We start from the raw sequence: 25,675 nt of genomic DNA, 5'->3' as shown, positions 1-25,675 counted from the left end.
AGATGAAAAAAAGCAGACTTAAGTTAGGTAACTTCTTCATGGAGATAAAGAATAGTAAGATGGAATTTTATGTGGAGTTTTACCTGCTATATAAACCATAGTCATAAATGAGATATACAACTTTTAATACAGCTTTTTACATTTAACATTTTGGTATAAGCCATTTTAAACTCTTCATTAATGTCTTTTTAATAGTGACCTAGTATTCCATCAAATTAGTTAATGCAATTTATTCAAAGATTTATCTATTGTTGAATATTTAGGATGTTTCTATTTCTTTCCTACTTTAGTCATATTGTGGTAATTTGTGTATATAACTTTTTTCTATATTTAGGATTATTTCTCTAGAATGGAAACCCAAAATTAGAATTACTGGATCAAAGAATATGAAAACATATTTTGAAAAGCCAATGTCACACTTTTATTTAATGATGAAGAAACAAGCTCATTAATTTATTCAACATTCAACATATTTATTGCATGCCTCCCACATGTTTCCTGTGGTACCTGTAATGTCATGATAAATATTTGACAGTCATTTGCCTAAACAGCATTATTGTATAGTGGGTATTAAAATAGGATGTGTCTGAAATGAGCATCTTGTGCTAACCACATATGGTGAGAATGCTTCCTAGATTTTCTGGGACAGGGTAGGAACACTTTTAGAGTTCTTAGAAAACACTCTGGGAATGTAGGAAAGTAGCATTCAAAGCAATCTCAAAATAGCATCAAGTACGAACTTTTTCTTCTTTGCCAATTTGTTAGATGAAATATTGTTGATCATTATTTATAATAGTTATTTCCTTGAGTATTAATGAAGCTGAACATTTTTCATGTTTATTCATGAATTGTTCCTTCACTGTGAAGCATCTTTTAAATATTTCTCACTTGATATTTAGTATTTGTACAAAATAGATTTTGGTATATTGCTTTTGTTGCAAATAATTTTATGTCTACTCCTATATATTTTAACTAGGAAAGTTTTTTGCATAGCCCAATCTTCCAGGCATTTTCTTTATAATTTCTTCTAGCACTTATAAGATTCAGAAGTAGAGTTGACCCCTCCAAAAGGTGTAAAAATAATCAATTCCATTTTTCTTTATTTTTTTACTTTGTATTTACTTCCATAATACATCTGGAATTTATATCCCTGTTGATTGGGACATAATTGATTTTATTCCAAAAAGATAGGCAGCTGTCTCAACAATCGTTAAATAATTCATTTCTTTTTTATTAATTTGTGATGCTCACTTTATTATGCACTGGGTTTAGGTTTGCTATCTATATGCAACTTTGAAGTCCTATGCCCATTTATATCAATTTCAATTGTAATAAAAATAATTGTTAATTTTTCCCCACCAAACATCTGAAGGAATTATATTGTCCCTTTAATGATTAGCATAGTGCTTGGCATATGACAGGCATTATATATTTGTTGAATGAACGAATACATAAAATTGAATGTTTCTGGGATACCCATATTTTCCCTCTAATCTGTACATAACTTTCTCAGCCATTTCTTCATTGTGTTACATGTTATGTCACAGAATATATTTTATCATTAGACAAAACATTTTATTAATATTCATATTCAGAATATTCTTTATGATCTAGAATACTTTCTTCAAATAAGCATTGGAAAATTTTAAGAGCTTCTAAAATTAATTTCGTTAGAATTTTCATTGGAATTATACTAAAATAACAAATTAATTTGGAAGGAATTTATATTTCTACTGTAAATAATTTCCCACTTATATATGTGTTACAGTTCTTTACTTCTCTTTATAACTTCTTATAATTTTCCTTACAGAGTTATTCATAATTTCTTTATTGATTTTGTTGTTACTGCTATAGTAATTTGGATTATTATTGCTGCTATCGGGAGCTGCATTCATTTGGAAATTTTATTTTCTATTTTTTGCTATTATATAGAAAAGTTATTGCTGCATATTTACCTTGTATCCTTGAATTTTGAGTTATTTTATTCATATATATATATATATATATATATATATATATATATATATTTACAATTTTTCTGTTGACCTGAAGGCTATGTTGAGAATGCCATTGTCAGCTTAATCCTACTTTGCCTTTACAGTTAGGGATGGAAACTGAAGAACAACTGTAAGATTTTTAAAACCTTTGGGAAATTAGATTTAATTTTAACATTTATCTTAAAAGTGGTTTAATCTAGATTCTAGTAACTATATTTGAATAATTTCTAAGGCAAATATTTCAATGCTGGACCTATTATGGAACAAGTGTATGGGTTCTCAGAACCCATGAAAACCCGTTGTCTTGGTTCATTTATATTGCTATAAAGGAATACCTGAGGCTGGATTATTGATAAAGAAAAGAGGTTTATTTGGCTTATGGTTCTGCAGGTGAACAAACACCTGCATCTGATGAAGGCTTCAGGCTACTTATATTCATGGTGGAAGGGGAAGGGGAGCCAGTGTGTGCGGAGATCACATGGTAAGAGAGGAAGCAAGAGAGAGCAAGAGGGGAGGTTCTAGGTTCTTTTTAAGAATCAGCTCTTGTGGAAACTAATAAAGTGAGGACTCACTCCCTGCAGAAAGCGGCATTAATCTATTCATGAGGGATCCACCCCCATGACTAAGGCATCTCCCATTAGACCTCATCTCCATCATTTGGGATCTAATTTCAACATGAGGTTTGGAGAAACTAACATCCAAATCATAGCAGCCATATTGCAGAATTCGCTGACTTACATGGCATGGTCTCTCCTTGATCTCTTCTAAATTCTGTCTCACTCAGCTTCTGCCTTTGCTATAATATCTCAAAACCTCTCACTGATGTGGGCCCTTAACCTGGAGTTATTAGGCTATTTGGGGTCAGCACAAGGCCCAGTTTTCTTCCATGGGGTAAGATGGAAAAGACAAATAGTCATCTCTGACTTTAGCTATATCCCCATCACACCAGGATCCTGGAGTAGGGGGAAAAAAAAGGATGTTATGAAAACCTCATCCAGGGCTGTGTTAATTTGCTGTTGCATCATGGTAAAGAAACACTTGGAGCTGGGTAATTTATAAGAAAAAGAGGTTTAGGGCTGGGCGCGGTGTCTCACGCCTGTAATCCCAGCACTTTGGGAGGCCGAGGCGGGTGGATCATGAGGTCAGGAGATTAAGACCATCCTGGCTAATATGGTGAAACCCTGTCTCTACTAAAAATACAAAAAAATTAGCCGGGCGTGGTGGCGGGCTCCTGAAGTCCCAACTACTCGGGAGGCTGAGGCAGGAGAATGGCATGAACCCGGGAGGCGGACCTTGCAGTGAGTGGAGATCTGGCCACTGCACTCCAGCCTGGGCGACAGAGGGAGACTCCATCTCAAAAAAAAAGGGGGAGGGTTAATTGCTCCATGGTTTTTCAGGCTTTACAGGAGGCATAGTACTGGAAATCTGCTCCTGATGAGGTCTCAGAAAGCTTCCACTCATGGTGGAAGGCAAAGGAGGAGCAGGCACATTACATGGTGAGAGGGGTAGCAAGAGAGGGAGGGGAGGTACCAAATTCTTTTGAATAACCAGATATTGCATGACGTTAGAGCAAGAACTCCCTTGTCACCAAGAGAGTGGTGCTAAGCCATTCATGAGCGATCCTCTTCCATGATCCAGTCACCTCTGACCAGGCCCACCTTCAACAATGAGAATCACATTTCAACATGAGATTTGAAGGGGACAGACATCCAAACCACATCATTTTGCCCCTGGACTCCCAAATCTCATGTCTTTCTCACATTTCAAAATACAAATCATGCCTTTCCAATAGTCCCCCAAAGTCTTAACTCATGCAAACATTAACTCAAAAGTCTCAATTCTAAAGTCTCGTCTGGAAATTAGTTCCTTCCATCTATGAGCCTGTGAGATAAACAAACAAAAAACTAGTTATTGACTCTCAAGATACAATGGTGGTACAAGCATTGGGTAAACATTCTCATTCCAAAAGGGGAGAAAATTGGCCAAAAAGCGGGGCAATAGGCCCCACACAAGTCAGAAACCCAGCAGGGCTGTCATTAAATCTTAAAACTTCAAAACAATCTCCTTTGACCTCATGTCCCACATCTTGGTGTGAGGGCTGGGCTCTCATGGCCTTAGGAAGCCCTGCCTTTGTGGCTTCTGTGGGTCCACATGGCTGCTCTCCTAGGCTAGAGTTGAGTGCCTGCAGCTTTTCCATGCTGAAGCTGCAATCTACTGGTGGCTCTACCATGCTCAGGTCTGGAGTTCAGTGACTGCCTTACCACAGCTCTACTAGGCAGTGCACTGGTGCAGACTTTTTGTGGGTCTCCAATCCCATATTTCCCCTCAGCATTCCCCTAGTAGAGTTTTTCTGTTGGGGCTCTGCACTGGTGATAGACTTCTACTTGGGCAACCAAGCTTTCCTACACATCCTTTAAAATCTAGGTGGGAGTGGTCAAGCCTCTTTCACTCTTGTATTCTGTGCACCTGCAGGCTTAACACCATGTAGAAGCAACCAAGGTGTATGACAGCTTGTGCTCTTCAAAGTGGCAGCCTGAGCTATACCTGTACCTGAACCCCATTGAGTCAAGGTTAGAGATGGAGTGGCCAGGATGTGGGAAGCAGTATCCCAAGGCTGAACAGGGCAATGGGGCCCTGAACCTGGCCCGGGAAACTATTCTTTCCTCCTAGGCCTCTGGGACTATGATGGCAGGGGCTTCCTTGAAGACTTGTAAAATGCCTTTGAGACCTTTTTTCCATTGTGTTAGATATTTGCACTTGGTTCCCTTTCAGTCATGCCGGTCTCTCTAGCAAGTAGTTGCTCTGCAGCTTGCTTGAATTCCTTTTCCAAAAATGCTTTTTCTCCACCACATGGCCAGGCTGCAAATTTTTCTAACTTTTACTTTACTTTTACTGCTTCCCTTTTAATTGTAAGTTCTAATTTTAAGTCATTTATCTGCCCTTGTATCTCATTTAGGTTGTTAGGAACAGCCAGATCACATATTGAATGCTTTGCTGCTTAGAAGTTTCTTCTGTCAGATACCCTAAGTCATCAGTCTTAAATTCAAATTTCCACAGATTCCTAGAACTTGAACAGAATGCAGCCAAGTTCTGTGTTAGGGAATAAGAGGGTGACCTTTATTCTGGTTCCCAATAAGTTTCCCATTTTCACCTGAGATCTCTTTATCCTGGACATCAATGTCTGTATCTCTGTCAGGATTTTCATCACAACCATTTAACCAGTCTCTAAGAAGTTCCAAATTTTTCCTCATCTTCCTGCTTCTTGTGAGCCTTCCAAACTCTTTCAGCCTCTGCCCATTATCCACTTCCAAAGCTGCTTCCATAGTTTCTGGAACCTTTATAGCAACACCCCATTCCTCAGTACCAATTTCCTGTCTTAGTTTGCTTTTGCATTGCCATAAAGGAATATCTGAGGCTAGGTAATTTGTAAATGAAAGATATTTATTTCATTCAGAGTTCTGTACGTGCCATAGGAAGTGTGGTGACAGGATTTGCTTCTGGTGAGGCCTCAGAAAGCTTCCAATTATGGTGGAAGGCAAAGGAGAAGCAGGCACATAGATGGTGAGAGAGGGAGCAAGGTGGGGAGGAGGTGTTACACTCTTTTAAACGACCAAATATCATGTGAACTTGGAGCGAGAACTCACTTATCACCAAGGGGATGTTGCTAAGCCATTCATGAGGGATCCTCCCCCAGGATCCAGTCACCTTCCACTAGGCCGCACTTCCAATGTTGGGAATCACATTTCAACCTGAGATTTGGAATTGACAAACATCCAAACCCCATATCAAGGGCCACAAAAAGAATGGATACAGGGACCAAAGAAGGCACTAGCCTACATAGAATAAGGTGGAAGCACAATAGGAGGCCACCTCAATTTTTTGAATATTCTGCATTTTAATTCTAAGCAATAATGTTCAATTCAGTTTAACACCCAGAAGTTGTTTAACATAAAAGTTTGAATTTTCTACTGAAAGAAAACTTTTATGTCCTAATTAAAGAAAATATCCTATTTGGTCATTTATCATGAAGATAATGATAAATGTTAAATAAGGCCTTATTTGCATTAACTCTGTGGGATGTGTATTTAAGGTGACTATACACTTCAGTGGGTTTTAGTAAATATTGGTTCTTGCTACGTGATGGGAGCTGACAAGTAATGAATGACTCCATAATGGGAACAAAAAAAAGTCTGAAAGACTCAGACTCACATAAGACAGTTGACCTTTCTGCATCATAAACTTTGGTCCTTTGGACTTGCACAGCTAGCCAGTTTGTATTTGATGTATTTATTCGTTGCTATATAAAGTGTTACCCTTCTTCTGTATGCATTACTGGTATTTAAAAAACTTATTCAAGGGCTTATTTTGACACTATGGACTATATGAGACTATGTTGGCCTCTGTGTGTTCTTATTTTATTTGCAAGTTAAACTCATCACCTTTGCAGAAGTGATGTCAGCTAAAACATCCAGAAGAGATGTGCAGTCTGTTCTATTAATAAGGACAGGACACTGCCATCTACTCTGTACAACAGAGCACAATGCTTAGCTTTGGGTGGGTTTGAAAAAGATAAAAGATAAATTATGATGTTGTTCAAGTGTTAAAATAAAACTCCTATCTCAGACACTTAAGGACCGCAAAACTTTGACCAAAGTGTCTTCTAAAGTCTACCTGATGGAAGTTTGATATAGCAAACGTGTGACTTTTCTATATTATTTTCTGTTTTGAGTTTAGTAATAGATGGTTTCTATTTTCTTTTGTTGCAACTAAGTGATCAGTTTCATGATTTCTCTTATTATGAAACATGTGTTTTTTCTTAACACTTATCTTAAAAGCAACTCTGGGTCTACCAGGCTCAAAAAATGAGAAAACTTAAGAAAAATTGGAATATTTTGTTTTCCCCAAATTAAAGGAGGCCTGGTATAATTTAAAGCTTATTCTTTGTAGTTTCACCTTCTTATATTGAAAACAATACAGAATGATGAGAGATATATGATAATGTGAATGAGAAAATTGTATGTCTCATCTGCATTATTGACATTACTAGGGGAAAGTTTCTTTCAAATAATGTACAATGGTGAAACAACAACATTAATCCAATGAGTTACTACATCTTTTGACCAAATAGTATGAAATCTAGGCAACTAATAGTAAATTTACAATTTGAAAACTGTTCCTGATAATAGAAAAAAGAACCAGGTAACTTTTTTTATACACTTATTGAATTAGATATAATAGTAAATTTATTTATTTATAGCATGATATATAGTGGTAAAATGCCCAAACTCTGGAACTAGATCAGTGGTTTTTTTTTGTTTTTTTTTTTTTTTTTTTTGAGACGGAGTCGTCTCGCTCTGTCGCTCAGGCTGGAGTGCAGTGGCCAGATCTCAGCTCACTGCAAGCTCTGCCTCCCGGGTTTACGCAATTCTCCTGCCTCAGCCTCCCATGTAGCTGGGACTACAGGCACCCGCCACCTTGCCTGGCTAGTTTTTTTGTATTTTTTAGTAGAGACGGGGTTTCACCGGGTTAGCCAGGATGGTCTCAATCTCCTGACCTCGTGATCCACCAGCCTCGGCCTCCCAAAGTGCACTTTGGGAGATCAGTGGTTTTAAATTCAAATACTACCCTTTGCCTTTGGGACTCTGACTGAATTACTTCACCTGTCTTTGCCAAATTCTCTCTATATAATAATAATGGTACCTCCCTCATAGGGTGCTTGTATTGGGGGTCCTCAAGACTACCTTTAGGCTTGATGATTTACTAATGTATCCGTCTGTTATCATGCTGCTAATAAAGACATACCTGAGACTGAGTAATTTATAAAGGAAAGAAGTTTAATTGAGTCACAGTTCTGCAGGGCTGGGGAGGCCTCAGGAAACTTACAATTATGATGGAAGGGGAAGCAAACATGTCCTTTACATGGTGGTAGCAAGTAGAAATGCAGAGAAAAAGAGGGTAAATCCCCTTATAAAACCATAAGATCTTGTGATAACTCACTCACTATCATGAGAACAGCAGCACTAGGTAACCACTCCCATGATTCAATTACCTCCCACCAGGTCCCTCCCACAACATGTGGAGATTATGGGAACTACAATTCATGATGAGATTTGGATGGGGACACAGCCAAACCGTATCATCTAAGATACAGAAAAGCTGTATAATCATAGTCATGCTTTCTTATAGTGAAAGTATACAAACTAAGAACAGCAAAGAGAAAAGGTTCATGGTGCAAAGTCCAGGAACAAACTCCCAGGTATCCTCTCCCAGTGGAGTCACATGGAGATGTGATTAAAGCTGCCAGCAAAATGATATGTAACCTATGAAGTGTGGTAAACCAGAGAAGCTCAGTTAAGCTTTGGTTTCTAGACTTCTATTAGATATCACTCACATAAGCATGCAGCACTGGATGATTCAGACACCAGACCCCCTTCCCACAAGCAAAAATAAATGTTCATCATAAATCACATTTTAGAATAAATTTATCTGATCCAACTGAAACAGCATAGCCTAAGGCCTCATGCATACAAAACACTCTTACCAGGTAGACTCTTCCAGGAGTTCAGAGGTTATCTCCCAGAAGCTAACTGAAGGCCAGACCTGAAGATTCACCTTTCTTTGTGATGGGCAGAGTTTGAGTAACTCAGACCTGCTGAGTTAACCCTTTCTTGCTGAGTAGTTATGAGGAATAAATGAGTTAATCCATGTAACTTAAAATAGTGCCTGGCATAGGATAGTACTTGGCACACTTAAGCAGCAAACAAGGATCAGTTATAATTTATTCTAGAGGAGCTCTACGGGCTGAATAAAGCTGACTAATTTGGGATAGAAATAAGAAATAGCTATGTTCCATGAATCTTGTGATGATGATAACTCCCCAAGTTTAAATGATGTGTAGTATAAGATATATATTAAACACTTTACCTATGGGTGCTTTAGTAAGAAGATTTCCAGTAAACACTCAATCCTGACTTTTTTTTCCTTTTGTTTTTTGCAGAGCCTTGAAACCAGCAAAACAATAATCGAAGAACAATTCTGTCAAGGGAAACACCATAAATCAGGTACAAGAGTCATTCCTAACATGTAACATTAACACATTATATTCATTTCAACTGATGATCAATTCAAACTTATTAACCAAATATTTTACAATAATGCCAGTTAAGTGTTTTAGCATATGTGTGACTGCATGTTATAGATGAGTGGCCATAATTTTATAGATAAATTAATTTCTATAAATACATTAAACTAATTTTGAGGGTTTTAGTTAGGCCAGGCCCACCGTAGGCAGAAATGTGAAGAAATTAAAAAAAATAATGTTATTACTTATCAAATCAATGCATATGCACTAAAGTTTTGTTATTTGGGAAACACTCATCTGTCAGGCGATTTTCTAGAATTGGACAAATCAGGCAGTACTTACATTCCAGTAGAGGAGATTCAGTAGGTTTCAATATATAAGTAAAAGCGGTGGTAAGTGCTATGATGTAAAATCACAGAATTCTATGGAATAAAATATTGGGAGACAAGTAAAGAATTTACTGTGGATTGGGTAGACAGAGGCTATTTCTCTGGAAGATGACGTTTAAACTGAGACCTAAAGTATGAGAATAAAGAGTCCCAGGTAGATGGAACAGCATGGAATAAAGAAAATAAATGAAGAAAAAAAGAAAGAAAATAATTAAAAGAAGAGTAGTGTGGCTACAGTAAAGTCACAGAAGGGAAGACAGATATAAATGAAGCTGGGCTGAAAATAAGATGAAAAGCCCAGCCCCATAGGTCCTTAATATCCATCGTAAGATGCCTTTGGACTTGCTCTGCTTGCATTTCTGTGTGATGTCATTTGGTTTTCTCTCCTGGTTCCCTGAATATAGCTGCTTTCGAGTCTGTCACCTGACCTCACCTTACCCCAATGTGTGTGTGTGTGTGTGTGTGTGTGTGTGTATGTGTTTGTACTATTATTTAACTTATTATTTCCTGAAGTCATTTCCAGGATTATATTGGGAAATCTTTCAAAAGTTTACCTCTTGGGAATATGCGTTTTAAGAGATTTCTTTTGTACCTGAGACTGGCCTGCTTTTAGGGAACTTGACCTATTTTATGGCTATGTGCATTAAACTGTGTTAGATAATTTTCTAGAATCTAGATAATGCAAGCCAGAAAAAATCTGTGTGCTTCATTGGTTTATTTTTTTTTCCAGCTGAAGATTTTTCTTGACCTTAATTATATGGTTAATTGCCTCAAATCCTGATTATACTTTACATGTGAAAATATAGCCTCAGGTATCAAGAACAACTGGAGTAAAAGCTTCCTAAATAATTTTCAACATTAGCATTAGTAATATTGGTTCTCTTAAACCATACAGAGAAAAGCTACACAAATAACTGTTTGCATCTCAGTTAATCTGAATCATATTTCTTTCCTTCGAAAATGCTTATTCTCTTTGATTTATAAAGTTTTATAATGCAGGCTTCTGAAAAAGTCCTAAAGTAAGGCAAATGACTTGGGGTAATACCTACTTTAGTACTTTAAAGAATGATTTGATCTTTAAGAAATAGCTATGTTCCATGAATCTCACTCTGTCACTCAGGGTCTCACTCTTGTCACTCAGGCTGGATTGCAGTGGCGCAGTCATGGGTCACTGCAGCTTTCACCTCCCAGGATCAGCTGATCTTCCCACCTCAGCCTCTCTCAGTAGCTGGGACTACAGGCATGCACCACCATGCCGTCTAATTTTTTTGTAGAGATGGGGTTTTGGCATGTTTCCATTCTTGTCGTGAACCCCTGAGCTCAAATGATCAGCCCATCTTGGCTTGCCAAAGTGCTGGGATTATAAGTGTTAGCTATCATTGCTGGGCCAATGATTTGATTTTATATAAAATGTGGAAATTTTGTCTTTGCAGTACTAAAAGTCTGAAAAACCCAGAGTGGATTTATGCTTATTCTAGCAGAGAAATTTTCAGCATATGTGTTAGAAAGGGCATCGACATTTTTAGACCAATTCAGCATCTTCCAATTAAGTTGACTGTTATTAAAAACTGAGACAAACATCACAGAATTTCCTAGGATTTCATAACTTACAGACAAAATGGCTTGTTTCGTTCCAGAAAGACAAGAGACAGCTGCTTTTTAATTACTACTCTTGCCGTTTGCTTTCTACTAGAGATGTGTCTCAAACATGGAATCTAATTAGAAATCTTAATTGAAAATGGATTCTTAAAAAAAGGAAAGAAAGAAAATAGACCAACACTGAAACATAAATGTAGGAAGAAAAACATCATATTCCAGCCGGATTGAATAATCACCCATCTGAAAATTAGTTGGCCTCTGGGGAGCATGTTGTTTGACGCCAAACTGAACTTTACTGTTTCCTTTTTCAGGAGGAATTTTCCAAACCAAATGAGGAGTCTTGTAATCTGTAAATTATAGTTTTTAGAGATTATATTTTTCTCAGGATAAAAGCAATGGTGGTGAATTTTGAAGCCTGGGTTAAATCCCAGCTGCTTTACTTGTTTCTAGTGTGACCCTGAACAAATTTTGTAACTATTCTTAATCTCAGTTAGCTCTTCTCTAAAATGGGATTTGCAAATTCTGTTTTTCAACATTGTTTCTGTCTTGTTGCTCTCTTAACTGACACATTGACTGGTATATAGTAGCGTATCTAGATATAGTAAGTTCTAGAAAGGAAGGGAAGGAAGCTTAAAAAGCAAGGAGGCTAACTTTAAGAACATATATCTAAGACAATATTGCAAATACAAAACATTGAGAAAGTGCTTATTGATTCTGCACACTGGAGGCAAAGACTTAAAGGCACATTCATTTATCCTTTTATTAAAACTATTTTTTCTTGCAGATGTTCTAGATTCTTCTATCCAGATTTAAACTCCAGGTAGAGGCATAGTAACATATAATTTCTGAATTACAACACTTTGCATGCTGCTAAGCTTGATAGATGCTCAATTAATATTTGATTGATTGAGTGAAGCTATGAACTAACAGTGCTAGGGTGCAAACAGCCCAAATTGTCCTATTCCCTGGTTTACAAACCTCGTATCTAACATCTAGAGTAAGAGAAATGACACTTCTCTGTGACTTTTTTCATTCATTGATAGTAGAGATTCTAGTCAGACTGAATAATCACCCATCTGAAAATGTGCTGCTTCTGCATGTACTGCTACCATCAGATTGGCCAGTTTGCTATTATTTGTGTATATTCCACATTACTACATTTTTGTCTTTACTCACGTTTTTTAATATCTTCCATTCTCAATATTCTCTTCCCTGTTTTTCTTTCCCATTCTTCCTCCTTCCTTCTTCATTTCATTCTTCCTCCTCTTCCTTCCTTTTATCGACCCTCATGTTTTTGATGCAAAAATTTATTAAATTCTTATAAAAATAATTGTCTCCATGAAACTGTCCTAGATAGTTCCTAAGATAATGATCTTCTCACCTTTGTTTTGTTTTCATTTGTTTGTTTTCACGCACTGTCCTTTGATCCGTATCTGTGAAAACTGAGCCTGAAATACAGCCAGTGGAAGTCAAGTCACATAATATGTTAATGCCTCTTTCCTTCTATCCTCTACTCTACCCTTAACCTTTACTAACAAACAAACGAAAAGAAAAACACCAAGGGAGTGTCCCACTGGCAAACCTTGCAGCTTCTTTCCACACTGCTTTCTAGGTTACTGGTGGGATGAATTTAGGCCATGATCACCAGGCTGCAGCCATATCAGTTGTCTGAGTCAGGTTGGCTTTTTGAATGAGTCCTTAATTTTTGTTACTGTTTTCCTCAAAGTCAGGAGCCAGGCTCTGCAGCACGGTGAGCTAGGTGTCTTAATTCCCAGGACACCTGCCTGCATCAATTTCCTTGTGGACTTAACTTATTTTGAGTATTTCTCCCTGATTTATGACTTGGATATACACATGACACTGAGAACTGCTCCTCCACAGAAGCCTGTTCTACCATTTTTCTATCAACCACACAAAACCCATGGGGGCCTCTTTTTTATTGATGTGTATTCAGATCAAATTGAGGCATATCAATTAAATCGTGGCAACTGTTGGCTCCTTTATAGATGAGTGAATATTTCTGTCCCAGTTTTATCCTTCTTGCTGCCTTGTCAAAGGGATTTCTGTTTGCTACTTTTTTTATTCCTGCAACTCTTTTCATTGATTTCACATTTGTTATTATCAAAGGTTTCAAATTGTTCCTCTCGTAGGCCATTTCCCACTCTCCTGGCCATATTAATAATAAATATAATTAAAAGAAATAATACCATAATATTTAATGAACCCTTCTAAAATACTTTTTATTTTTATTCACTGTTTAAAAATTTACATACAGTAAAATTTTCACCTTTGGCATACAGTTCTTTGAGTTTTGACAAATGCACACATGTGTGCAGCCACCACCACAATCAAGGCACAGAACACTTAACATTATCCCACAAAACTTCCCTCTTCCTGTTCATTTATGGTCAAATTCTTTTGCTTACTTACTGGACTTTTTCTATACCTTTAATTCTGTCTTTTATATTTATGCCATTAAAATAGAATTATACAGTACACAGCCTTTTGAGCTGGCCACCTTTTACTTACCATATTGTGCTTGACATTCACCCATTTGTCTCTTTATTCCTTTTTATTTTATTTTACAGGTTTATCATTGTGTAATTGTCCTTTTACTATTTGGAGATCTTTGGGGTTGTTTTGGATTTTTAGTTATTTTTTAAAAACCACTAAAAGCATCTGCGTCCGGGTTTTTGAGTAATCAAAGATTTCATTTCTCTTGACTAAACACCTAGAAGTTAGATTGCTGAGTCATATTGTAGGTGTGTATTTAATTTTATAAGGAACTACCAGACTGGGGCAGATATGGTAGCTCATGCCTGGAATCCCAGCACTTTTGGAGGCCAAGGTGGGAGGATTGCTTGAGCTCAGAAGTTTGAGACCAGCCTGGTTAACATAGTGAAACACTGTCTTTAATAAACAAAAACTAAAACTAAAAAAGAGCTACCAGATATTTTCCCAAAGTAACTATACTATTTTGTGTTCCCACTTGCAGTGTATAAGAGATCTAGTTGGTCAACACCCTTACCAGAGATTGGTATTGTCAGTCTTCTAGAATGATTTATAGTTATTCTAATATGTATGTAGTGATAGTTCTCTGTGATTTTAATTCATATATTCTTAATGACTAATGACACAGCATTTTTTCCATGTGCTTATTTACCATTAATATATCTTATATGTTTTATTTGGTGTAGTGTCTATTTAAATTATTTGTCCATTGTTTTTTAGTGAATATTTTTGTTTCTTATAGAGTTCTAAAAGGTCATTAAATATTCCATATTGAAATTCCTGATCGCATATAAGTTTTGCAGATATTTTTTCCAATGTGTAGCTTGTCTTTTCATTTTCTCAACAGTGTATTTCACAGAGTGGAAGTTTTTAACTTCAATAAAGTCAACTTTACAAATGATTTTCTTTTATGGATTGTATTATGTTTTGTGTTATATTAACAAATCTTCACCAAGGTCTATAGGATTTTCTTCTATATTTTTCTGTATAAGCTTTATAGTTTTAGGTTTTGTAATCAGATTATTAATAGTGAGTTGATTGTATAAGGTCTGAAATGTGTTCTCTTTTTTGTTTCTTTGCACGTAGGTATTCAATTGTTACACTATTTATTTAAATAATTATTTTTTCTATCCATTGAATTGCCTTTGAATCTGTAAAAAAAAATTGATTATGTAAGCATGTATTGTCTCTGTCTTATTATTCTGTAACTATTCTTCTTCCAAGGTCTTGTTATTTTTTAAATTAAGTAGTTTGAGTTCTCTGATTTTGTTCTGCTTTCTCAAAACTTTGCTATTCATTGTTTGCCTTTCCATATATAGTTTAGAATTAGCTTTTTCTTGATATCTACTAATATTCTTGCTTGGATTTTTATTTATTTATATTCAATCATCTATAGATCAGTTTGGGCAAAACTGACCTTTTACCAGTAATGAGTCTTCTAATCTATGAGCACAGTCTATCTATTTAAATAGATCTTATTTATTTCTTTCATCAATATTGATAGATTATAGCACACAGATTCTATATAAATAACAAAACTGAATGAAATTTTATATTCTTTACATTTTATATTCTATATGAAGAACATAAAGAGCAAAACTGGAGGAATCACATTACCTGACTTCAAATTATATTACAAGGCTATAGTAATATAACAGCTATAGTAATAGAAAGGCTATAGTAAAAAACAGCATGGCACTGGCATAAAAACAGACATATAGACCAATGAAACAGAATAGAGAGTCCAAGAACAAAGCCACACACCTACAGTGAACTCAGTTTTGACAAACGTGTCAAGAATATACACTGTGGAAAAGACAGTATTTTCAATAAATGAGGCTGGAAAAACTGTATATTCATAAGCAGAAGAATGAAGCTAGATACCTATCTGTCACCATATACAAATAAAAATGAATTAAAGATTTACATCTAAGACCTCAAACTATGAAACTACTATAAGAAAACATTGGGACTCTCCAGGACATTGGTCTGGGCAATATTTCTTGAGGAGTACTCCACAAGCATAGACAACCAAAGCAAAAATGGACAAATGGGATCACATCAAGTTAAAAAGCTTCTGTGCAGCAATGGAAACAGTCTACAATATGAAGAGACAGTTCACAGAATGGGAGAAAATATTTGCATACTGCCCATCAGACAAGGGGTTAATAATCAGAATACATAAGGATCTGAAACAACTCTATAGAAAAAAATCTAATAGTCCTATCAAAAATGGGCTAAATATTTGAGTAGACATTTCTCAAAAGAAGACACACAAATAGCAAACAACTATATGAAAAGGTGCTCAACATCACTTATCATAAGAGAAATGCAAACCAAAACTGCAATGATATATCATTTCACCCCATTTAAAATGCTTTTTATCCAAAAGACAGGAAATAACGAATGCTGACCAGAATGTGGAGAAAGGGAACCCTCATACACTGCTGGAGGAAATGTAAGCTAGTACAATCACTATGAAAAACAGTTTGGTGTTTCCTTGTTTCCTCAGAAGACTAAAAATATAGCTACTATGTGATCCAGCAATCTCACTACTGGGTATATACCCACAAGAAAGAAAAACAGTATATAGAAGAGATATCTGCATTCCCATGTTTGTTGTAGCACTGTTTACAATAGTTGGAAGCATCCTAAGTGTCCATAAACAGATGAATGGATAAAGAAAATGTGGTACATATACACAATGGAATACTCTTCAGCCATAAAAAAAGAATGAGATCCACTCATTCGCAACAACATGGATAGAACTGGAGATAATTATGTTAAGTGAAATCAGGCAACCTCAGAAAGACAAATATCATATGTTCTCCCTTATTTGTGTGATCTAAAAATCAAAACAATTGAACTCATGGACTTAGAAGGTAGAAGTATGGTTATCAGTAAGCTAGGAATAGCAGTATCCTTAGGGGCATGTGAGGATGGTTAATGTTTATGAAAATAATTAGAAAGAATGAATAAGACCTACTATTTGATAGCATAATAGGGTGACTATGGTTGATAATAACTTAATTGTATATATTAAAATAACTAAAATAGTGTAATTGAATTATTTGTAACACAAACGATAATTGATCGAGGGGGTGGATGTCACATTCACCATGGTGTGATTATTTCACATCATGAAATGATGAGGTTTTGATACGTCATAAACATTTATACCTACAATGTACCCATAAAAATTTTAAATACAAAAATTGTTTAAACTGCATATTCACAGAACTGTATGTGAAACCATCACTACAGTCAATATTGGAACATTTTTATTTTTTCATAAAGAAACCTTATGCCCCTAAAGCCATCACTTCAATTTTGCTCCAACTTCCCCAGCTCTAGTAACCACTAATCTACCTTTTGTCTCTATAGATTTGTCTCCTCTGAACATTTTACATGAATAGAATTATACAGTATATGGTTCTTTCACATAGTATAATGTTTTCAACATTCATTAACATTTGCAGGATATATCAGTACTTCATTCTCCCCCTCCTACTTTTATTTTGGTATAATTGAAAATTAAAATAGTATATAATAAACTCACTTATTTCTAACTTTCTTTTCTAGAAAATGTTGGAATTTCTATGTAAACAGTTATGTTGTCTGCAAACAGTGATGGCTTTATTCTTTGCTTTTCAATCTACATGTCTTTTTTTTTTTCTTTTCCTACCCTTATTGCATAGGCATCATACCTCCAATGTACACAGGAGAGATTAAAGTGAACATCTTTGTCTTTTCTCATTTTTATGGGCAAAGAATCAAGGATTTTTATCATTCACTATGCCCATTATCTGATTAAGGATCTGGCCTGTCAGTTTTCTTTGTAGCTTTTAACTACGAATTCAATTTCTATGAAAGGCATAGAATTATTCAGGTTACCTATTTCTTCTTGAGTGAAATTTGGTTGTGTCATTTAAGTAATTGGTCAATTTTATCTGTTTTTTTGTTTACCTTCATAATATCAGAATATTTCCTTATCATATTAATGTTTATGGTCTATATGATTATTGGGGGAACCTACCCCCGATAGTCAATGTAGGTCATTTTCTATTTTCCGTAAGTGTCGGCTGGTCTGAGAAATAAAGGGAAAGAGTACAAAAGAGAGAAATTTTAAAGCTGGGTGTCCAGGGGAGACATCACATGTCGGCAGGTTCCATGATGCCCCCTGAGCTGTAAAACCAGCAAGTTTTTATTAGTGATTTTCAAAAGGGGAGAGAGTATATGAATAGAGTGTGGGTCACAGAGATCACATACTTTAAGGGCAATAAAAGATCACAAGGCAGGAGGTCAGGGTGAGATCACAAGGTCAGGGCGAAACTAGAATCACTAATGAACTTCCCTGTCCAGCTGTGCATGCATTGTCATTGATAAACAAGGTTCAAGAGCAGAGAACCAGTCTGACTAGAATTTGCCAGGCTGGAATTTCCTAATCTTAGCAAGCCTGGGGGTGCTGCAGGAGACTAGGGTGTGTTTCATCCCTATCTACATCGGCATAAGGCAGATACCCCCAGAGCTACCATTTCAGAGGCCTCCTCTGGGAATGCATTCTTTTCCCAGGGCTGTTAATTATTAATATCCCTTACTGGGGAAAGAATTCAGCAATACTTCTCTTACCCATTTTCAGTAATAAGAGAAATATGGCTCTGTCTTGCCTGGCCCACAGGCAGCCAGACTTTAAGGTTATCTCCCTTGTTCCCTGAAAATCGCCATTATCCTGTTCTTAAGATGCCCAGATTTCATATTGTTCAAACACATATGCTCTACAAACAATTTGTGCAGTTAACACAATCATCACAGGATCCTGAGGCGACATTCATCCTCAGCTTATGAAGATATTGGGATTAGGAGATTAAAGTAAAGCCAGGCATAGGAAATCACAAGAGTATTGATTGGGGAAGTGATAAGTGTCCATGAAATCTTCATAATTTATGTTCAGAGATTGCAGTAAAGACAGGCATAAGACATTGTAAAAGTATTAATTTGGGGAACTAATAAATGTCCATGAAATCTTCACAATGATGTTCTTCTGCCATGGCTTCAGCTGGTCCCTCCATTTGGGGTCCCTGACTTCACGCAACATTGATATCCTCTCTTCCATTCCCAATACTGGTAATTTATATATTTTCTGCTTTCTTGGTCATTCCAGGTAGAGGTTTATCAATTAACCTTTTCAAACAATTAATTGTTGATTTCATAGATTTTCTCTATTTTAAATTTTCAAAGCTTAGCTCATTTATTTGAAACTTCTTTTCTAATGTAAGCACTCTATATTTTTCTATGAGCACCATGTTAGCTGCATCCAACAATCTGATATATGAGTGTGTTTCCCAGTTCCCAAATGTTTGTATTTTCCAGGTATTTTTTGTTATTGAATTCTAGTTAAATATCATTGTGGTTTAAAAATATTATATGATTTCAATTTTTGATTATTTTATGGTTCATGTCAAAGAATGGGGACTGTTCTTTGATCAAAACCATGAGAAAACAAAGAAGGAAAATGAAAAATCCACTGTACTAAGGTTAACTTCTCCAAATTTTAACTCCTTTCAACAGTTTTCCTGTTTAACTTATTTTTTTAGAGTCTTTAGGTAGCTTGCTTAGTGTATTTACTCTTAATCAGTGTGAGGTATAGCTTTTAGCTGCCCTGATGCATCTTGGCTAGAAATAAAACAATTAACAACTTTGCATGTATGAATTCTCTCCAAAATAGATATTACCATTTTCCCAATTTATTGTAAGGGGACTAAGGGACAGTATGGCTAAGTAAATTGCACAAGGTCGCAGAGTAAATGAAAAGGCCTAGGCAGTTTGGATCCATAATTGGTCCCAACCACTTTGCTGTACCTCTCTCATTTGGAATTACTATAATGTTAAATGCCATGTGACATGACAGGGATCTAGATGAGCACTGCAGACTAACACAGTGTTAATGAATACAGGAAAGACACCAAAACAATAGAAAACAGTCATTCAAAAACAAACATATTAACTTGCCTAGAGAAGGGATTAAAAGCTTGTCAAGAAATTATCAGAGTAGTTCATGAATGGGGAAAGAAGCAGTAGGTTTTAAGTGGTAAAAACATTCAGGGGTTAGGAGGGTGCATAGGGAGGTGTGCAGAAATGAGTTTTATGTTGGTTATGCTAATTACAAATTGAAAGCTAGTACTCTGGCAAGGGCAGAATGTGAATGAAAACATTTCTATTTACAACAATAAACTCTATATAGTAGGTGCTCAATAAATTCATATGACATGAATTAATCATGATATTTCCTCCCTTCTGACATGTAGGGTCAAAACAATCCTAAAAGCTAGTGATCTTTTACTTGAGATTAAGAAGATGGGGAAGGAAGAAGGAACGTCTACACATGTTTTTTTTTTTTTTTTCAGTTTTCAGTGACATAAATCATATCATACATTTACATAAAATTTGAGCTCATATCCTTCTACTAACTCAGTGGCAGGCCTTCATATACCCCAGTTCATCACAGAGGATTAACCCATGTTTCACAGGGCATTTGTTAAATCAGTCCATGATTTCCTCTAGTCCCATGAGTTGCTCAGAGAAATGCTGAATGAATTTGCAGGTGGAACAATGGCCTGGAACTTCATTGTCTGCACTATTTCTTCTTGTAGCTATTCCACCCAGTTCAAGTTTAGCAGTTAAATTTTTATTTTTGATTTTTTCTCTTATTCTCACTGTAGAGCAGTATTATTGAATAAATATTTTAAGGTAGACTGCGTGATTGTGTACATATTGGAGAGTAAGGAAACTGCTTGTGGTACAAAGAATTAAGATGCATTATGTGTATGCAGTAGGCAATAGGGAAAGAGAAAACTTAGTTATGTCATATTATATTCTTTGCAGATAACCTCAGGCATTCAATGAACTTCTCTGGAGAGCTAAAGTGAAATTATAATAATCACATATATATATTTATTCTTGCCTGCCGTCATAAAAAGCAGAAGATAAAATTTTAATTGAATTCATTATCTGTCTTACTTTGAAATGTTAAATTTCAAAATAAAATGAGTAATCCATCATCAGAAACTATAGATAATTTAGTCAATACTAATTTGAACCTGAAATGTATCATCATAAGGAATTCAGTCAGCCCTAGGAATTAATAATGTGTGATGATGTCTGCATTAAAAATGTCCTGAGGATACAATCAAAGCTTCAGTTTTAGTTTTGCTTTAGCACATGTATTTAACTAATCTTGGGTACATGTTTGGCTGTGTGCATAAGGATTTTGAAACATCTGACAGTGCTGAGGCCACACTTCTTTAGATTCCTCTACTTTGGTACATGCGAAAAAAGAATCTCCAGTCAAATTATAATTTGCTTTATGTATTTCTGCTTCCTGAGATAGGATGCTAGAAGTCACTATATTTGGAATTTTCAGTTTGTTTGAAGAAAAGTATCAGAAAAAGTCCTGTCACCTTAAGTGTGGACAATATATTCTTTTCCTTTACTTAGATTTCCAGAAGATGTCAGAGAAAGGCACTGAAAACTCCTTATCCATCCAGCAAACTGTTATATAACTCTCGTGTTCTTTAAAAAACAAACAAACAAAAAAAACTTCTGCTGTGTGATAGCAATTTTACCTTTTCAAGTATTTGGGGTTCAAGGCTTCACAAGATTTTGTTAAGCAGGCAAAGTCCAATGTGTCGAGTGAAGTATTTATAGAAGAAAAAGTTTCCATGAAGTTTCAGTGTTTTCTAGAACATCCAGTGAAAGTTTCTATCCTTTTGATGACATGTGAGAAGCAACCAAGTGTGTCACACACTGAAGAGCAGAGTAAAAAGCTCATATCAAAACAAAAGGCCTCTTTAATCCCCATGTGGCCACTAGTCAGCTGGATACGTGAAAAACTCTTCAGATTTGTCTCTGAGCCTTGGTGTTCCCATCACTTAAATGAGATGATTACCAGTTTCTTTATACCTCTTCAATTCTACGTTCTCTTGAAACATTTTACCCCCGTATTTTAAAGATTTAACCAAGCCCTTTCAAAGAGCAGATGGAGATTCCATCAAGCATGTGTTTCTATCTTCACTTTGTAATTCTTCAAGATGCTTTCCCTTTTGCTGAATGACGCAGAACAAAATCTAATGAGTTAGATGACTGACTCACTGCATTCCCAAAGTGGGTCCATGTGTTCCCCTTCAGGACATCGGGTCATTGTTGGAAATTATTCAAATTCTGATTCAGATCTGATACTATTTGGGTTGTCACAATTAAGGGTGCCTCGTCAATGAGCTCATGTACTTTGCAGGGACATGGCTGAAGCTGGAAACCATCATTCTGAGCAAATTATCACAAGGACAGAAAATCAAACACTGCATGTTCTCACTCATAGGTGGGAACTGAATAATGAAATCACTTGGACACAGGGTGGGGAACATCACACACAGGGCCTGTCGGCAGATGGGGGGTTGGGGGAGGCATAGCATTAGGAGAAATTCCTAATGTAAATGATGAGTTGATGGGTACAGCAAACCAACATGGCACATGTATACCTATGTATGAAACCTGCACGTTGTGCTCATGTACCCTAGAACTTAAAAGTATAATAAAAAAGGGTGCCTTGTCACAGAGATAGAGCACCCCCCTTTACTTCATATACATTACTCTTACCCTAATTTGAAATGAGTGAATAACAGAACTGATCTCTGATTTACAATGAATCAAAAGCACAGTGCTTGTTCAGCTGAGGTCTCTGCCTTGCTGCTTTGTGTGCTGTCCTTTTAACTGTCACTATTTTGCTAGTTCCAGTGATCATGGATTACTCATTGTGATTTGGAATTGTTTCTTGACTGGGATTGTGATCTCCAAAAGGCCATCCTATAATTTAAAGAAGCAATAAAAGAAACTATTATCTCTTTGTTAAGTAACCAGAATACTGGGTCTGGATAACTGGATGTATCCAATCATTAGAAACTATTTTCAGGCCAGGTGCGGTGGCTCACGCCTGCAACCTTAGCACTTTGGAAGGCTGAGGCAGGCGGATCACTTGAAGTCAGGAGTTTGAGACCAGCCTGGCCAACATGTTGAAACCCCGTCTCTACCAAAAATACAAAAATTAACTAGGTGTGCTGGTGTGTGCCTGTAATCCCAGCTACTCAGGAGGCTGAAGCAGGAGAATCGCTTGAATCCAGGAGGTAGAGATTGCAGTGAGCCAGGATCATGCCACTGCACTCCAGCCTGGGCAACAGAGTGAGACTCCATCTCAAAAAAAAAAAAAAAAAAAAACAGCAACAAAAAAGGAAACTATGTTCAAACACCGATGATTACCAATGATTTTGAATCTTTATTCTTGACTTTTTTTTATTCTGGCTTATCCACAGAAAGTATATTTGCATCAAGAACCAGTAAAAGAACCAGAGATGAGTATGTCACAAACACACAGGATACTATAAATAAGATCATAAATACACCTGTTGTGTTTTGATTTTCACTTTTTTATCTATAGGTTGTAGTACTTGGATATTAAATGCTATATTGATAGGTTATACTTTTTTGAGGGGAGAGTTATTTTTAAGAATTAAGAATAATATAATTAAAAACAGCAAATATAAGATAAATGTCTTCTAGTCCTTCCTTCTTTGTTTCTATCCCTCTGCCCTAATTTCTTTCTCAAGAAATAATAGAAGTTTGAAAAATTTTGTGTGTGAAAAGAAGGAGAAAGGGCTCTAGTATTGGAGACTCCAGTTCACATCTATGTTTCTCCAATTAGTAAGTGGATCCTGGAATAAATTACTTTTTAATCTTTAGTTTTGTATCTGGAAAGCTGAAGTTACATGATAAATTTGTTATGAAGATTAATGTAATGCATATAGAATGATAACATAGAGCATGGCACATAAACGTCCTCAGAAAATCGTGGCTACTGTTGACTAAAATGAATTTCACAAACAGCAGTAAAAATAAAACTCTGTGGAAATTATGGATGGATATTAGTAGCACCTCTCCTGATTCCGTATTTCCAAGGAAGAAAGGGAAGTGTGATGTTCTAGTCAATGGTATTTTATAGAATTTATTCTATCTCTGGTCTCTCTCTCCCTCTGCATGCTTCTATATGTCACACTAGTTTGAACCGCAGTGTGTCCTAAAACCCACATTGCTTTTAGTGAATTGTTAAATTCTAGATGATCTTGCTTTGATGACATTAAGACACTAGTTATTATTGTGAGCTGTGCTCTAACTGTCCTTGCCAACCTCCAACACATTCCTAAGTTTGGCATGCCATGAAGTGGCTCTGTTTAGTCCCAGAGGTACTTTGGTCTGTCCTTGCCAGGGGCTGAATGGGGTGCCAGGAGTTGGGCAGCAGACCTGAGGCTGGGGAGAGCAAAGATGAAAGGGAGTGAGAGCTGGGGACAGAATCTAGGCTGGGTCAGGGCTGCTCTATGGTAAGAGTCCATCACAAAGAGGTCAGTTTCTTATAGGAGATGAGAGGGAAGGTGAGTGTCCAGCACCAGGAAGAGAGAACTGAGATTATGAGACCCTGGGCAGCCTGGAAGTACTGATGGTACGACATGAACCAATTGCTGGAGAGACTGAAGCCCAGGCTAGAATCCAGGACAGCTCCAGGTAACAGTCTAGAAAGTCTGGTTAAGTAAACATGAGTCTGTAGCCCACATTGACTTTTTATCTGGCAGAATTCCCTATTCATCCCTTTTGATTTATGAGCCTAGAATCTGAGTGGTCTTCTATGCCTTAATGTGGTGCTTCTCAAGCTTAAGTGTGCATAAGAATCACCTTTGCCAAAATGTACTTCCTTTTTTTTTGAGACAGAATCTTGCTCTGTTGCCGGTCTGGAGTGCAGTGGCACAATCTTGCCTCACTGCAACCCACTTTCCGGGTTCAAGTGATTCTCCTGCTTCAGCCTCCCGAGTAACTGGGATTACAGTCACGTGCCACCACACCCAGCTCATTTTTGTATTTTTAATAGAAACGGGGTTTCACCATGTTGGCCAGGATGGTCTCAATCTCTTGACCTCATGATCCACCTGCCTCGACCTCCCAAAGTGCTGGGATTACAGGCGTGAGCCACTAAACCTGGCCTAAAATGTACATGCTAATGTGGTAAGTCTAGAGCATGGCTCAAGGTTCTGCATTTCTAGTAAGCTTCTGTGTAATACAGATGCTGCTTGTCCAGGGACCATATTTTAAGTGTCAATACCCTTACAGACTGTTACTGTTTGGTCTTGCTAGATCCCTGGGTCTTCTCTGTCTGTTTGATGTCAGTGCTGCTTCCTCGTGGTAAAAAGGAGAACATCATTAACTAGTTGCAATGCTAGTCTGCAGCTGGACTGGTTGCCTTCAGGATATTTTATCATACTGGAGCCTTGACAACTCTCATCTTTATTCTTATTGTGACAAAGCAGGTCCTCACTGAATTTAATATTGCTAGCAAAACCGTACTGACATCCTGGAGAATTCAATTGTCTCCTGATGCGATTGGTTTTCCTGGGCAGAAACATTTCCCCATCCATGCATGCACATCCATTGCCCTGATGGGAGTTATCTGCTGCCTGGTCAGGGGTCTCCGTGAGAAGCCAGGCATGCCTTTAACCTTTAAATACATGCTTGATTTTTTTATCAGGTAAAATACAGAATTTGCCAATTTATGCAATTTTCCACAAAGAGAACTTTCTCCTGAAACTTTATGTATTTATGTATTTCTGTATTATGTTATTTTTGGATGATGTTAAATCAGGATATATTCCTGTTACTGGGCACAGGGGCCTGGTTGCAAAATTCTGAATATAGTTGTCCTACAACGATGGTAGCCTTCAAAGTAGTTTTCCTTGTTCCCAATGAGAGGAAAAGAACAGAAAAGACAGGCAAATTCCCATCTGGATTGTATTTCTGGTTTTACCTTTTCTTGACATTATTTAGCATTTGGCTGATCCTTACTTAACCAGACTTTCTAGGTGTGATCCTGTCCATTCACACTCTATCTTGCAAATTCCAGCAGGTGTGCAGATGGTTTTTAAGAGATTTGACATTGTGAAATATATCTAGATTACTAGAATGAATTCCTGGCTTCAGAAATGTTGCGACGTTGTTGTGATGTGAAC

At 36.6% G+C, this 25,675-nt stretch overlaps 1 protein-coding gene across 9 annotated transcripts in view; it reads left to right on the top strand.

Moving 5' to 3' along the window:
• The window catches only part of INPP4B (inositol polyphosphate-4-phosphatase type II B), an 819,089-nt gene that overhangs the window by 377,113 nt on the left and 416,301 nt on the right, over positions 1–25,675 (top strand). For all 9 annotated transcript variants that reach the window (XM_007999870.3, XM_073017650.1, XM_037992380.2 and 6 more), the window contains one exon: positions 8,995–9,058. The gene's annotated coding sequence lies outside the window, so the exon portion shown is untranslated. The remainder of the gene's footprint in view (positions 1–8,994; positions 9,059–25,675) is intronic.

Source organism: Chlorocebus sabaeus, chromosome 7 (genome assembly GCF_047675955.1).
Source record: "Chlorocebus sabaeus isolate Y175 chromosome 7, mChlSab1.0.hap1, whole genome shotgun sequence".
NCBI lineage: Eukaryota > Metazoa > Chordata > Mammalia > Primates > Cercopithecidae > Chlorocebus > Chlorocebus sabaeus.
This window is presented reverse-complemented; position numbering and strand designations above follow the sequence as displayed.